We start from the raw sequence: 6,621 nt of genomic DNA, 5'->3' as shown, positions 1-6,621 counted from the left end.
AAAAACAAACAAACAAAAACCCACTGGTCACCTCCTGAAAGCAATCCCAAGAAATTTCAAAGGAATATTTTAAACAAAATCCAGAACTAGGTCAAGGAGAAAGTACTGCAAATAGTGAGGAAAAAAAATTCAAATACCATGGAACCACAATCAGGATCACCAAGATTTAGCAGATACCACTCTTTTTTTAGTGAGGCAATTGGGGTTAAGTGACTTGCCTAGGGTCACACAGCTAGTAAGTGTTAAGTGTGTGAGGCTGGATTTGAACTCAGGTACTCCTGACTCCAGGGCCGGTGCTCTATCCACTGTGCCATCTAGCTGCCCCCTGTTAAGGGCTAAAATTCTAGCTAGTCTGTCTAAAATATCTAATGAGTGGTCGCCAATAAATTATAAGCTTTAGCAAGAGTTAGACTTTTAAGCATTTATTAAGGAGAATAAGAATTTGGTAAAGAGAGAGAGAAAGGCCTAGATTTCTATCTATTAAAGGGAGAGCACATTTCTAGCTCCGCTCTCCACCAGAGTCCAAAGGAAAGAGCCCAAGACTGAGCGCCAGTCTCTTCCTTCCTCCTCCCACTAGCCCGCGTCACTTCCTGACGCCAAAGAAAAGACTCCTGGTCTTGCCCTCAAAGACCTTCGCTTCATGGGCAGAACTCTTCTACAGTAAGTCTCCAGCAGGTGGCGTCATTCCAATCGTTACACCCCAGATACCACTCTTAAAGACTGGAGAGTTTGGAATATGATATTCCAAAAGGCAAAGGAGGTAGGATTAAAATTAAGAATAATTCAGCAAAACATTATGTAGGTGAAAAATGGAAATTTAATGAAAAAGAGATATTTTAAGCACTCCTAAAGATTCTAGAGTTAAATAGAAAATTTAACATTCACAAACAAAATTCAAGAGAAGGAAAAAGGGTAAACATGAATAAGACATCATAAGGGACTTGAAAAGGTTAAATGATTTACATTCCTATATTAGGAGATGATACATGTATTCCCTAAGAACTTTTTGATCATTAGGGCAGTTAGAAGGAGACTACTTAAGACAGAGGACATGAGAATAAGTCTATCACATTGGGGTGGTCTCAGAAGGAGAATGGAAGAGTAAGAAAGGGATGTACTGGGAGAGGAGGAAGGGAAAAAAAAGTGGGGGAAATTATATCACATAAGAAAAGTGTTTTGAAAATGGAACTGATTCAAGGTGGCATCTAACATCATCTTATTTATAAGAGAGACACTTCAAACAGACATGCAGACCTAAAATAATGGGCTAGAGCAGAATTTATTATGCTTCAGCTAAGGTAAGAAAAACATTGGTAGCAATTCTGATCTCAGACCAAAAACAAACAAACAAAACAACCCCCAAAAAACCCCCAACACCCCAAAATAAAAACAAAACAAAAATGGCCCTAATCAAAAGAGATAGATTGGGTAGCACAATGGATAGAGCTCTGGACCTGAAGTCAGGAAGACTCTTCTTGAGTTCAAATCTGGGCCTAAGACACTTACTAGGTATATGACTCTGGTCAAGTCACTTAATCCTGTTTGCTTCAGTTGCTTCTCTCTAAAATGAGTTGGAGAAGGAAATGGCAAACCACTCCAGTATCTTTGCCCAAAAAACCCCCAGATGGGGTCACAAAGAGTCAGAAATGATATAAATGACTGAACAACAACAACAACAGCAAAAAAGAGACGATAAATAAAAGTACATTTTGCTAAAGGTACCATATATAATGAATTCATAACAAAACTGTACATGCATGCATGGAATGATAAAGCATCCAGATTCTTAAAGGAAAAGTGAAATGAGTTACAAGAGGAAATAGAAAATAAGACTATACTAGTGGGGAACCTCAATTTTCTCCCTTCGAACCTGGATAAATCTAACCATAAAATAGAAGGAACTCAAGAAATTAAAAGAATTTTGGATAGAGATATATAGATATAACCTATATCAGATTACCTGCTGTCTAGGGGAGGGGGGAGGGAGGGGAGGGAGGGAGAAAAATCTGAAATTGTAAAGCATGTATAAACAAAAGTTGAGAACTATCTTTACATGTAACGGAAAAAATAAAATACCTTATACATTAAAAATAAAAAAATAAAAAAAAAGAATTTTGGAAAAGTTAGATATGATAGACATCTGAACAAATTAAAATGAGAATAGAATGAATTAAACCTATTACTCAGGTCTCAATGGCACCTTCACAACAATTGACCATACATAGGACATAAAAACGTAACACATGCAGAGAAGCAAAAAATCTTAAATGCACCTTTTTGGGGGACCATAATGCAATAAAAATTACATAAAATAAAGGTCCTTGGAAACATTACTGAAAAATTAATCAGAAAGCAAATAATCTAAACCTAAAGGATGAATTAATTGATCAAAAACCAAATCACAGAAACTATAATTTCATGAAATACAATAACAACAATGAGACAAGATATCAAAATTTCTAGGATACAACCAAAGTAGTACTTAGAGAAAATTTTATTTCTCTTTATGCTTACATAAATGAAAGAGAGAAAGAACAGATCAATGAATTGGGTATGCAGCTTAAACAAAACCTTATTAAAACAACAAATTAACTAACTAACTAAACAATAAAATAAAAATTCTGAAAATCAAAGGAGAGATTAATAAAATTGAGAGTACAAAGGCATTTTACTAATAAAACAAATTATTGGCTAATTTGATTTTAAAAAGGAAATAAAATTACTCATGTGTAAAATGAAAAAAGTGAATGTGCAACTAATGAAGATGAAATTAAAGCTATAATTAGGACTTATTTTGCCCAACTATATGCCAATTTACCTCATAATCTAAATGAAATTAATATTTATAAAAATACGAATTGCCAAGATTATTAGAAGAGAAAATAGAGCATTTAAATATTCCTACCTTCGGAAAATAAATTAAGGAAGTCATAAATGAGCTCTCTGATAGAAAAACCCCAGCAGCAGATGGATTTACAAGCAAATTCTGGGTTGTAGAGGGCACGGTCCCAAGTTTTGGGTTTTTCATGCTGCTGTTTTCAAAGCTAGTTCTAGGGGTCTGTAAATTTTCAGTTCTTCCAAGGTCATATAATCTAAGGAGAGGTGTGGTGTTCTCTGGCCTGTGTTCTGGTCTGTGGATGCTACAAGTACTCTTTTCTGCCCTGGAACTGTGACCAGGGTCCCTGTTCCCCTGAACCACATACTGCTCATAATCATCCTGGGACATCTTGTGCCAGCTAAGGGTCCCCGGTAACCACCTTCTCTTCTTCTTGTTTGTCCTTCATTCTCAAAGAGGACCACAATATCTGGAGGTGACATCATGACTTGCAGTGAAATGGATTTAAGTGATTCAGGGCTATGCAAAGTCACCAGCATCACTCTCTCTTCCAGATTCGGTGGTGGGGAGGGTCTAGTGGCAAGGCATAGATCAGGACAACTGGAGGTGGCCCTGGATGCAGTGGGAGAGCTTGGCCTTTTCAAGCTAAGGCCTTTCACAAGGTCTCAGTTTGTCTGAGGCAATTCGGGAATTAAGGCTAGGTAAGAAATAAGGCAAAGGGGGCAGCTCGGTGTCGCAGTGGATAGAGCACCGGCCCTGGAGTCAGGAGTACCTGAGTTCAAATTTGACCTCAGACACTTAACACTTACTAGCTGTGTGACCCTGGGCAAGTCACTTAACCCCAATTGCCTCACTAAAAAAAACAAAAACAAAAACAAAAAAACAAAAACCGACCAAACAAAAAAAGAAATAAGGCAAAGACAAACAAATGTGGGAGGGGAAGACAAGTTGGGGTTTCTGGCCAAAACAGAAAGAACTGCTATTTATACACATTCTGAGCTGTTCAGAAGCCAAACAATGGCCGAGTGAGGCTTGGACTAGAACCTATTGTTGGGCAATTAATGAGATCCCCAGTGATTAGGGGCTAAGGCCTGGTCCTCCAAAAAAAAAATATATATATATATATATATATATAGTCTAGGGGCAGCTAGGTGGCGCAGTGGATAGAGCACCAGCCCTGGAGTCAGGAGGACCTGAGTTCAAATCCGGCCTCAGACACTTTACACTTACTGGCTGTGTGACACTGGGCAAGTCACTTAATCCCAACTGCCTCAACAACAATAACTAGATAGATAGATAGATAGATAGATAGATAGATAGATAGATAGATGTATAGATGTGTGTATGTATGTATATGTGTGTGTGTGTATATATATATATATATAATATATAGTTTACTTTGCCTGGCTCCTACAAACAGATAAGAGAAATTAATCTTTAATCTCTCCTACAAAATTAATAAACAGATCAGAAAAATTATATCTTATAGTATCTCCTACAATTTGTTTCCATACCTGTCTTCCTACAAAGACCCAGATCAGAGAAAATATAAATCTCCTACCAAAACCAGATTAGAGAACATGGCTAAAAACCAGATCAGAGACAGACAGAAAAAACATAATACCAATTTAATTTTGTTCCAAGAAGAAATATAACATGATCATGCAGGAGACTCCCCTCCTCAGAAGGGAGCTCAGGGACTCCCTCTTTCTGAGGGTATATAAGGGGGTTTTTTTGTTTGTTTGTTTTGTCCATGGGTTACAGGGCATTGTCAGTTACAGATCAACCCAAAAGTAAATACTATAACAAGAATGGATGTAACAGAGACATCATGATAAGATTACAGGATTCTAAAAAAGGATTTGGCAAGGATGAGGATGCCAAGATATCCCCATAAGATAGGGACTTGCTATCCTTAGGGAAAAGAAGTTACCAGGTAGAAACTTTTATCTGCTAGCTATCTGGGTTCAGTTTGGAGTTCAGTTGAAGGACATTTTGCTCCTGTTAACCTAGGGTTTCATAAAAAATACTTTTGGATAATAAGGGACCTCCATCAAATCCAGGTGATCCATATATTCATATTAACAGGACTTAAAGGAAGCCATGGAGACTTTTTTTCATCCCCTCATTAGCTAATGTCATTGAGCCAGCAGGAATCAGAGAAGCAAATTTTCTTACCCCCTAGCATGAGGTACACCCCACCAGATCTTGAAAGCAAGTTGTATCATTAACAATTCAGCTAATACTGGTTACACTTTACACAAGAAAAAGGAAGATCAGGGACTCTCCATTACATTGCAGCTGGTTATGCAGACACCAAGGGCTGTTTTTTTTTTAATTTTATTTTATTCCATTTGTGATATATAATTCCATTTTATACATATATCAAACATAGATATAATATACCAATTTGTAAGACCCAATTTAAACCCCAGCTTCCCTGGGACGCTTTCCCTGATTCCTCTGATAATCTTCTGTGCTTTATCATTCCTTAACTTCCATTCTTCATCTGAATGATTTCTCTTTGAGACTTGACCATTTTGTTGTTTCCAATCCTCTCCTGGGCTGATTTACCTTTTAGAATTTTAGTCTATGGGATGCTACTTATCCTTTCCCTAAACCCTTTGAAATCTTCTCTCCCTAAATTTTTTTTTTAACCAAGGGCTGTTTGTTAAGGAGAATATGTCTCATCAGTTACAGGAGACGGATAAGCCATGATCCTTGTTAGTAAAGCTAGCGGTACTACATCCAAGGGAACTCCTTGGGCATTTTCGTGGTGGTGGTGGTGGTTGTCCTTCATGCTTGAAGATGACCAAAATGGCATCACTATGTTAGAGTCAATATAGAGTGTGTCTGATTGTGGCTGAGTTTGGAATGCTTTACCACAGGTTGGGCACAAATAATCCAGGTGAACATTTGGGTTGGATTCTCTAAATTTGTGCATCTCAAGTTTCTTTTGAGCTACTTCAATTCTGCTTTGTTCGTAAAGCAGATAAAGGCACATGATACTGGACGGTCCTGCTCCAGCATCTCCCATGGCTCATAGTGGACCCCAGAGTTCTTCAGAGGGAGCTTGATAGTGTCCTTGTATCACTTCTTCTGACTTCCATGTGAGTGGTTGCCTTGTGCGACTTCTCCAAAAAACAGTCTTTTAGGCAAATGTACACCTGGCATTCAAACAATGTGAGCGAGCTGTCTGTGTTGTGCTTTCTGCAGTGGAGTCTGGATACCTGGCGGTTTAGCTGGAGAAAGGACCTCAGTTTCTGGTACTTCATCTTGCTGGTGATCTCGGGATCTTCCTACCACAATTCCCATAGAAGTGACTCAGTTTCCTGCCATGGTGCTGGCAGACTGCCCAGGTTTCACAAGCACACAACAATGAGGTCGGTACAATGCTCTGTAGGCCCTCAGTCTGGTAGTAAAGCTAATACTTCTTCTCTCCCAAACTTTCCTTTGGAGGCTCCCAAACACCGAGCTGGCTCTGGCAATGCACTCGTCAACCTCATTACCAGTGTGTACATCCCAGGAAAGCACACTGCAGAGGTAAGTGACCTTATCCACAGTATTCAAAACTTCTCCATTTGTCGTAGCTGATGGTTCCACGTATGGATGGCATGGGGCTGGCTGGTGGAGAACCGCTGTTTTCTTGGTGTTAAGTGTTAGGCCAAAATTAGCCCAAGCAGCGGAGAATTGATGCATACTTTGTTGCATCTCAGCTTCAGAGGCTGCATCGAGTGCACAATTGTCTGGGAACAAAAAAGCATGCACCAGCTCTCCCTCCACTT

This window comes from Dromiciops gliroides, chromosome 3 (genome assembly GCF_019393635.1).
Source record: "Dromiciops gliroides isolate mDroGli1 chromosome 3, mDroGli1.pri, whole genome shotgun sequence".
Classification (NCBI taxonomy): Eukaryota; Metazoa; Chordata; class Mammalia; order Microbiotheria; family Microbiotheriidae; genus Dromiciops; species Dromiciops gliroides.
Note: the sequence above shows the minus strand (reverse complement) of the source record.